General features: G+C 37.8%; 1 long non-coding RNA gene across 1 annotated transcript in view; it reads right to left on the minus strand.

The window, feature by feature from the left end:
- The window catches only part of LOC115939736 (uncharacterized), a 786,065-nt gene that overhangs the window by 453,155 nt on the left and 323,009 nt on the right, over positions 1–9,901 (minus strand). The gene's annotated exons all lie outside the window — the stretch shown is intronic.

Below are 9,901 nucleotides of genomic sequence, written 5' to 3' on the forward strand. Positions count from 1 at the left end.
CTGCAAAGCCCCATTTTGAAGAAAAATGTAGTCCCAACCATGTTTGAGTACTAAATGCACTCTATGACTCATAAGGTGGGGAAGAAGTGCTAGTGCTGCATACACCATGACCTCTGTGCAAGATACTCATCATGCAGCCCCATGTGATTGGTTCGCTTACATGCAGGTCTCATGGGTTTCCTCAGGCATGGCTCCCAGGGCTGTGGCTACAAAGACCAAGGGCTCTTAAGAGTTCAAGTTCTACTCTTTCAAACCACAAGATCATGGGCCTCCCACCTCACAGGAGCCAGGAAGCAGTGCTTTGGTCTTCATTGCTACCAGTCCTTTCAAAATCAATTCTCTCTTCAAAGCAAAACCCCAATTTGGGCTACTTATGCCCCTACCCTTACTGTGGACATTACCTAGCCTCTCTATCCCTTACAACAAAAATATATCATTTTTTTTACAAAGACAATACCCTCTTAATACTTCCTTTGGAACAAAGAATTTCTGGCCTCAAAGCCATGGTTGGTAACTTGAAAACAAAGGTCTAGAAAGCCGCCTTCTCTCATTATTTACAATGATTCGATGACACAGAACAAGTCTAAAGATCAGTGTACTATTATAATGGACAAATAGGTAGGTAGTTGGGTAGATAGTTATGTGGTTTTCTACTCTTAGGGATCTTATAGCTTCCTGTCTGCTTCCCTCCATTTCTTTTATTGGAAAGAGATAAAACTCCATTCTTAGTTCTGTCTTTAAATTGGTATTATCTGCTTCCAACTCTGCTTGAGTGGTATTGGAAGAAATACTTACCTGTTTTCCCAGAAAAACTGCAGAAGTCATACAAACACAAACATCCACAAATATAAGGTACTTAGAGCACAAATTATCTGCTTTGGGACAAGGGAGAAGAATACAGTAAAAATATATAACAAAATCAATTTCTTCACATACCCAGAACATTTTATCTTAACAAAACAAAACAAACAATAAGCTATGTAGGAAATTTCAGAGGGGAAACCTCAGTGCAATGGATAGATACTGCTTAATTTGAAGTTTCATTTTTTAAGAAACATGAAGAAATATGTACAAGATTCTAAGTTCCTTTGGTATATTCAACTATATCTATATATTCTAAATGCTTCAGAATTTTTACTCTTGACTTGCTTCAATTAATACATATCATTAGATAGCAGTTATACATATAAATACATACTTAAATTGCTGCCGTTAAGGGTATAAAAAGCAATTTGTTTGAACATTTCAAGGAAGGTACAATACTCTATACAGCCACACACACTAGTCACAAAAGAGTCAAAGGAATAAAGCACTTGTAGAGCATACTTATAAACACTGATTAAGATACTTCTAAATATAAACTTATTCCAATGTCTGCCTATGACTACAACGTTCAACACTTCTTCAGTGCACAGCTCTTCCAGCTATGGGATTCAGAAACCCAATATTTAAAATGTATTTTTAAAATTACCACACCCACTCTTCTTATTTAATAAATATGCAGCTATTCACATTACTCTGAGCTTTTCATTATCTCTTTACTACTCTATCATTAATGAGACAAATCAAAACAAACAGCTAACAATAAAAAATGCCACCATCTTCTTCTTGAATTTCCTTGAGTCTAGAAACATCTCTTACATCAGACAGAATGTCCTCCTTCCTTCCACCTACCAAGTGTGCATTATGCCTGGCACCATACCTGTAAATGCCAGTCTGAAACAAGATTAGCGCAAAGTACTTATGGGAGCAATCTTTCTTTTTCTGCAATAATTGGGTTTCATAGTAATAGCAAAGCTCAGTAAATTACATATGCCCAATGAAATATATTATCCATATGTGTGGAGGATGTAGGAAAATCCCCAAATAAGTTAAAACAGAAAAGAAGTAAAGTGAGTTATTTTGTCCTGCTGTTATCACAGGCCTAACATACATTCTTTGGAGGTCGATTACCTAGAGGCAGACATAGATTACTGCTGTTGAGAAGAAACGAAACAAAAATATGTGAGAAAGAGACCTAAGCTGGTTCTCTCTAACCCGTATCTGCTCTTCTTCATCAGGTGTGGGATGGAAGAATATAAGAAGGAATCCCTTCTGAAAAAACTCATTTTCAGACTATTCAGATACAATAAAAACAAAACAAAACAAAACTCAGAAGCAGCATGTTCAAAGAAGCAACTTTGCTATGACTTCTCATAGTCCATGCACATAACTGACTTAAAAGAACCAACTTATTTCTAACAAAAAAAATCTAAACAAATTAACTTCAGTTGATTGGCTTTTTCTATAGTCATATTTTACGTATTTTTAAAAGCACAAATAATAAACACTTTAAGAAATAACAGAACTCAGACTATCTACCTCTTTAAATTTCATAAATAATTCCAGGTCTCAAGGTAACTTAAAAGCAAAAATCACATTAGTATTTTCACTTAGTTGTTATCCCACACTCTTAAGTGACTCAATATCTAAACTCAAAATTCAAATTTAAATACCACAATGATAATATTGGTTATATTCAAGAACAACTTCTAAACAGGACTTGACAATAACTCATGATCATCATGTCTTTAGTTATTACTAGTTATACTTTGGGAATGATGCAACAGCCCTTTTCATCATTCACGAAACTGGTCAATTTAGTCAAACAATTAGACTAATTCAAAGTCAGAAAAAATAATGAACCACTTTTGGGGGCTGGGGGGAGAAACTTCACTTATTTTTATTTATTCTGATTATTCCACAGAAAGATTCCATATAGAAAATTATATAAGTGATAATGGATAGTATAAGTGACAAGTGTGATTAATGTAAAAAAATATACAAGATCAGAATGCAGAGTTAAGACTGTGGCCATAAATCCTTACCATAAGAATTTGTACACCTAACACAGCCAACTGTTTAATGTCTCAGTTACTTGGCAGCCAACAGAATGTCCATGAGATAGAAATAAATGGAAACTTTTATCTAGATTCAAGTGAACTTTCTCCACAAGGGGCGGAGGTGGGACTAGGACATAGGGACAATATAATATGTTCTCAAGGTTGACAGTGGAGGGTTTCAGGCGTAAACATGTGATAAGAGAGGTGGTCAAAGTACACAAGCAACCAACAGGTTTACTCTTTCACTCTACAGAGGATAAGAGTGAAATTTTATACTCAAAGAATGAATTGTATGAAAATGAAGGAAAGTTTCTCTAAATAATATATTCAAAAGATAAAGTCACAGATCCCGAATAATGTCACCTAAGAGTACAGAGTTGGATTCACTTAAATTTTAGGAGTTTTCATTTTCCAGTATTACATTTTGTTCCTCTCTAGGAGGATCTGATATAAAGATTATAAACAGAAAATAAGTAGGCCCTCTCTATTCATACCCATCTCCTGCTGTGCATTCTGGAAATGTTTGGTTAATACTTCATAGTTTAACAACAAGATAAAACAAAAAGCGCAACTCCTGCAAGGATACTGATGGCCATTATCAGTTAACTTAATTACCATGATTAGAAAAGGAATCTGATTGCAGCCAAACTGACAGCAGTACCAAAATATGAATTGAACCTGTACCCTAAAAAGGTCAACAATCTTGTCATTAAATAGGGAATAGAGTGATTAACATAACATAATAAAAAATTTTAAAATGATTGTTTGAAGGACTCCTGGGGAAGATGGCAGTGGAAGATCCTAAGCTCACCTCATCTCACATACATAACTAGTTAACACACACATTACTGTAAGTAACACAGAAAATGACCCAAAGACTGGCAGAACAGACTCCACAGCTAAATATAGAGAAGAGACCACATTGAAGAGAATAGGAAGGCTGGAGATGTGGTGAGGAGCCAAAAGGACCCACTGGACTTTCCCCAGGAGAGAGGGATGCCACAGGCATAGAAAGTAAAGTGGAACAGACCCCCATGCCAGGCACTCTGAGCATGGAGGACTCACACTGGGAAGATGAATCCCCATAATATTGGCCCTTGAAAACCAGACAGGCCTAAAAATCAGTGGGAATTTTCAACATCAGCAGACTCCGCTCTGGAAGCTGGGACGGTGGAATCTCCACCTGTAAAGGGACAGCACAACAAACATCCCATAGATACACAGCATAGAAGCACCTTTTTGAAAAACACCGGGGTATACAAGAAGGAGATTTATTTACCAATCTCAGAACATGTGCTGAAAGGGCAGGGATCTTTGGGAGACTTTTCCAAAAACAAAACAGATAGAAGGATCCATCTCACTCCCCTGCCTGCCAGCCTTGATACACAGACACCTGCAGAAACCAGCTCAGCTCCAACAATCCCCACTGAGCTTGCGAACACCATGGCCCCAACCTTATGCTCTTCTGTGTGTCCACCCCTTCTGACCCACCAGCCTCGGCAGTTTTCCTAGGCAGCTGCAAGTTCACTTGCCCAGGAGGTCTGCAAGGACCTTGCTAACAAAATGCACCCCACCCCCACATTCTCCTGCAGCCCTGTCCCTCCCATATGTCCTTGGCCAGAGGCCATCCAAAGCAGTGCAACAAGCCTAGCAGTGTGTAAGCAGTCCCAAAAGGGGCCAGCACCACATTAAAGTGACTCCTGCACCAAGGAGAAAGGAAGATAACCACACACACCAGTCCAAATGTGGTCCCAGCAGTGGGCTGGGGGCAGACAGCTGGGTCTGACTGCTGGCCCCACCCACCAAAGAAAGCTTCTCAGAGGATTGTGCAGGGAGAACATATGGTAGTTTGATGCTACCACATCTCTGCCAATGCCTGGTTTGACTCAACTCAAGCCTGAGGCAGCCCCAGACTGGCCATTTAACAACACAGGGATCAAACCCTTCCCACAGTAGAGAGCCATGGTAGACACATGAACTAAAGGTAAACACGGCTCAGCCACAACAGTAAGGGACATGCAACACACAGAGGAGACACCCCTGAAGTGCCAGGTTCTGGGGAACAGGAGACATTGTACTGCAGGTCACTACAGGACCTCTTCTTCATAAGGCCACTACTTTCAAGAGCCGGAGATATAGCAGACTTTCCTAACACAGAGACACAGAGAGTTAGACAAAATGAGGAAACAGGGAATATGTCCCAAATGAAAGAACAGGGCAAAATCACAGCAAGAGAGCTAAACTAAACAAAGAATACACTGGATAGAGAATTTAAAGTAACAGTCATAAAGATACTGGTCTCAAGAAAAGAGCAGAGAACCTCATTGAGATCCTTAACAAAGACAAAAAAAAAAAAAACATAAAAACCAATCAGAGATGAAGAACTCAATAAATGAAATTTAAAATACACTAAATGGAATAAACAGTAGACTAGAGGAAGGCAGATCAGTGCCCTAGAGGACAGAGTAATGAAAACAATCAGTTGGAACCAAAGAAAAAAATGATAAATGAAAACAGACTAAGGGAACTCAGAGAAACCCTCAAGCGTAAAAACATTCTCATTATAGGAATCCTAGTAGGAAAGCAGAGAGAAAAGGGGACAGAAAATTTATTTTAAGAAATAATAGCTGAAAACTTCCAAAATCCAGGGAAGGAAATAGACATCCAGATCCAGAAGGCACAGAGAGCCCCCAGCAAAATCAACCAAAGGAGGTCCACATGAAGACACATAGTAATTAAAATGGCAAAAAATAGTGATAGAGAAGTTTAAAAGCAGCAAGAGAAAGGAAAACAGTTACATATAAGGGAAACCCCATAAGGCTACCAGCCAATTTTTTCCATTAATTTTGTCAATTAATCTTTGACAAAGGAGGCAAGAGTATGCAATGGGGGAAAGGCAGTCTCTTCAACAAATGGGTGTTGGGAAAACTAGACAGCTACATGCAAAAGAATGAAACTGGACCACTTACCTACACAATGGATTAAGGACCTAAGTGTGAGACCTGAAAGCCTAAATATCCTAGAAGAGAGCACTGGCAATGCTTTCTCTGATATCAGCCGTGGCAACATTTTTCTAGCTATATCTCCTAAAGCAAGGGAAACAAAAGCAAAAATAAACTATTGAGACTACATCAAAATAAAAAGTTTCTGCGCAACAAAGGAAACAAAACAAAAAGATGACCTACTGAAAGGAAGAAGATATTTGCAAATGATATATCTGATAAAGGATTAGTATCCAAAATATATGAAAAACACATACAACTCAACACCAAAAAACAAACAAACAAACCAATTAAAAATAGGCAGAAGTCAGAAGACAACATACAGATGGCCAAGAGACACATGAAAAGATACTCAACATCATTCATCATCAGAGAAATACAAACCAAAACTACAATGATATCCCCTCACACCTTTCAGAATGGCTAAAATCAAAAACACAAGATACGAGCATTGGCAAGGATGTGGAGAAAAAGGGTTCCCCCTGCACTGTTTGTGGGAATGCAAACTGATAGAGCCACTGTGGAAAAGAGTATGGAGATTCCTCAAATAAATTAAAAATAGAATTACCATATGATCTAGTCATTCCACTACTAGGTACTTACCCAAAGAATATGAAAACACTAACTTGAAAAGATATGTGCCCCCAATGTTTACTGCAGCATTATTTACAATAGCCAAATTATGAAAGCAACTCAAGTGTCTATTAAGAGATGAATAAAGATGTGGTCCACACACATACACGCACACACACACACACACAATGGGGAGTATCAGTCATAAAAAAAAGAAAAGGAAATCTTGCCATTTGCAATAACATGCATGGATATAGAGAGTATAATGGCTCAGTGAAATAAATCAGAGAAAGACAAATACCATATGATCTTACTCATGTGGAATTGAAGAATCAAATGAACAAAGAAAAAAGGAGATAAACCAAAAACCAGATACCCAACTCTAGAGAACAAACTAATGGTTATCAGGAGGAAGATGGCTGTGGAGATGGAGGGAGGGGACAATGAGCGAAATTGATAAACGGGATTGAAGAGCACACTTATCATGATGAGCAGAGTAATGTACAGAATTGTTGAATCACTATCTTGTACACCTGAAAAAATATAACACTGTACATAAACTACACTGGAATTAAAATTAGGGAAAACTATTTGCTGAAATACAGCAACAATATCTCTTTTGTTCGCTCACCTACCACACTTCTTGGAAAATTCAATTTTATACAATAAAATGTCATCCACAAAGTGAGAGCTGATGATTTACCTGGAAAAGTCACTCCTGTGAAGTAACCTCTAGGAGACATTCTTTCAAGCTCATAGAATGCCCGTCATTTGTTTCAGGACCAGACATCAGCAGTCAGCTTGTATTTTCTGTTGCTAGTATTCTTTATAACACTAGATGGTTGTTGAGTTCACTGAACTGCAAATATCAGGGGTGCTTCTTTCATATGGCTCATCAGATGAAGACATCAGGCATTCAGGTGGAACTTCTTCAAAGCCCTTCCTGAGGATAACTCTGTCCCCCATATCCCTAATCAATGTCACCAATGATGGCATTTTGATCAGATTAGAGAGATCTTGGAGTAAGCATCCTATGTTTATTTTTCTGGCGTCCAGTCTGTAAGTGGCTGCTTGCCTACCTAGGAGTAACTGAGGAGAATATCATTTGCCTGTCTTACTCCCCAAGTAATCTCTCAAAGCCCAAAGGCTTATTCCCTGGTACTCACAGCTTCCATGTGACAGTCAAATAATGATGCGAGACTTTGTTTCAGAGGAATCAAGGATTACTATCCCTGCCCTTCCCATCAGGGATGGGGCTGTCTGAGGGAGAAATGGATAAGGTAGTAGTATTTTACAAATACTTTCCCTGAGCTCTATCCGCGTGGGGACTCCTCCTCTGTAGATTCTTTTTTTATTCCCCCATTTGGCAAAGCCTACTTAACAATCTGGGCTTCACTGAAACCAGTTGCCTATTGCAATCTCTCCAGAAAATACTAGATGGCAAAATATCAGAAGGCTAAAACATAACAAAATTACATTAAACGTTGAACATTTTTTTTTAAGTTTTATTTTCCTTAAAAATCGTCTCTTTGTGAAACAAGCAGGAAATGCTCTGTTCTGTGAAGGTGAACTGAAGGGACTAATATCAGTATGTCTTTTCTTTGAGATCTGCCCCTGGTGGAGATAAGCCCTAGGAGACACTGAAAGAATTGGTCTTTCCGGACAGTACCAACCATGGTACCTGGGCGAGCACCTCCCTAACTGCCACAGAACCACAATCTTCAGAAATGGCCTCAGATCACAACAACCTCATCTACAGTATATGTTTCTGTCTTCTATTAAGAAGCAAATCGCTTTTCACCTATAAAGATGTCATCACAGAGAGGCAGGCAAAATGCCATCCTGGGGACATAGAGAAGCTGCCAACATAGGAGGCTATTTTTGCCATAAAAGTGAGAAAGAAGAATTTCTGAAACATAACCATAGTGATGACAATACGAAGATGAAGTTAGAATTACAAAAGAGTATTAAAAGGGCTTAGTGACCAATTCTGGTTGCAGGTTGAGAGGTAGTTATTAAAAATGATTCTGAGATTCTGTATTTGTTAATGTGTGGATATTAGAGACACAGACCAAGAAGAAAGCAGGAGGTGCAAGCCTGAGAGAGAGGGAAATGTTGAGTCTGTTTGTGGATATGCGGAGTGTGAAGACCCTGCAAGACATAAAAGAGGATGCATGTTTGGCAGTTTTAAATATGGTTCTGAAGTTCCTGATATGTAAACACAGAGCTCACAATGCACAGTAACCAGCTAGAACTGTCACTGTGAACAACATGCCCAACTGAAAAAGCATAGCATGGGAAGAGCTGTCCATAGGAAAACCAACATTTCAGGAAAGAGGAGAGAGGAAATATTAAATTGGTTTTGCTTAATATGAATCAATAATTAATATTTCCCATAAATATTTAATAGATTTCTAACCATATTGGCTGAATTATTTTAAAAAAGAAGTAAAATAAATGTGAGAAGTTACACTCTTCAAAAATGGCAAAATAAGGCAGTAAAATGCCAGGCTACAATATGATGAAACAGATTGCAATCATTAAGTATACAGAGAAAGAAAAAATAAAAAGAATGAGGCCTAATCATTAATGGCTAACTTGCAAAAATAAGGCTGCATATCACCCTCACATAGAATTTATGAATAATATGCAAATTAAAGAAGAAGCCAATGAGAATGAGTGTTATGATATTTCTAGGACAATTCAGAGAAATGTTTCAAATTATTTTGTTAGTTGCTGTCTCACTGGTTTATAATGCACACCATAAAGAAAAGAGTGGCAAGATTATATCCAGCATCTTTATGTCTCTTGATGATACTGGTAGAGAATCTTTGATTAAAAACAGCAATCAAGGCACCACTAATGGCAGATGTTTTAGATCACTGTGGGCTTAACTAACTAGTACCACATTTTTTTTTTTTTACCAGTAAAGTTGTACATATGAACTTTCAAAGATGAATACAGAAATAATACATCTGGCATATTAACCTAACATGAAGAATCAAATAATTAAATATTAACTATACTTACTTAAAACCAGAAACATGCATTTTAGAAAAAAATGTTTTATTTTTACCCATTATAATCTCAGAGTATGTGAGTCTCTTTAGAATGCAATAGTACGTCAGGAAATAGGTTTATATAGTTAAAGATCTCAACTTCTTTTTATTAAGCTTTTTATGTTAATTCCAATATAGTTAACATACAGTATTATATTAGTTTCAGGTGTACAATACAGTGGATTCGACAATTCTATTCATTACTCAGTTCTCATCGTAAAGTGTATTCTTAATCCCCTTCACTTATTTCACCCATTTCACCACCCCCCCAACCACCTCCCCTTAGCTTCCTCAGGTTCCCATTTCCTTCAATGCTGAGGAAAGAACTAAATTAGTAGCAATACATCTAGTGCCTGATAATTTGCTTCAAACACATTTTATGAAC

Source organism: Leptonychotes weddellii, chromosome 13 (assembly GCF_054177405.1).
Source record: "Leptonychotes weddellii isolate Sample4059 chromosome 13, ASM5417740v2, whole genome shotgun sequence".
In the NCBI taxonomy this organism is placed as follows: Eukaryota; Metazoa; Chordata; class Mammalia; order Carnivora; family Phocidae; genus Leptonychotes; species Leptonychotes weddellii.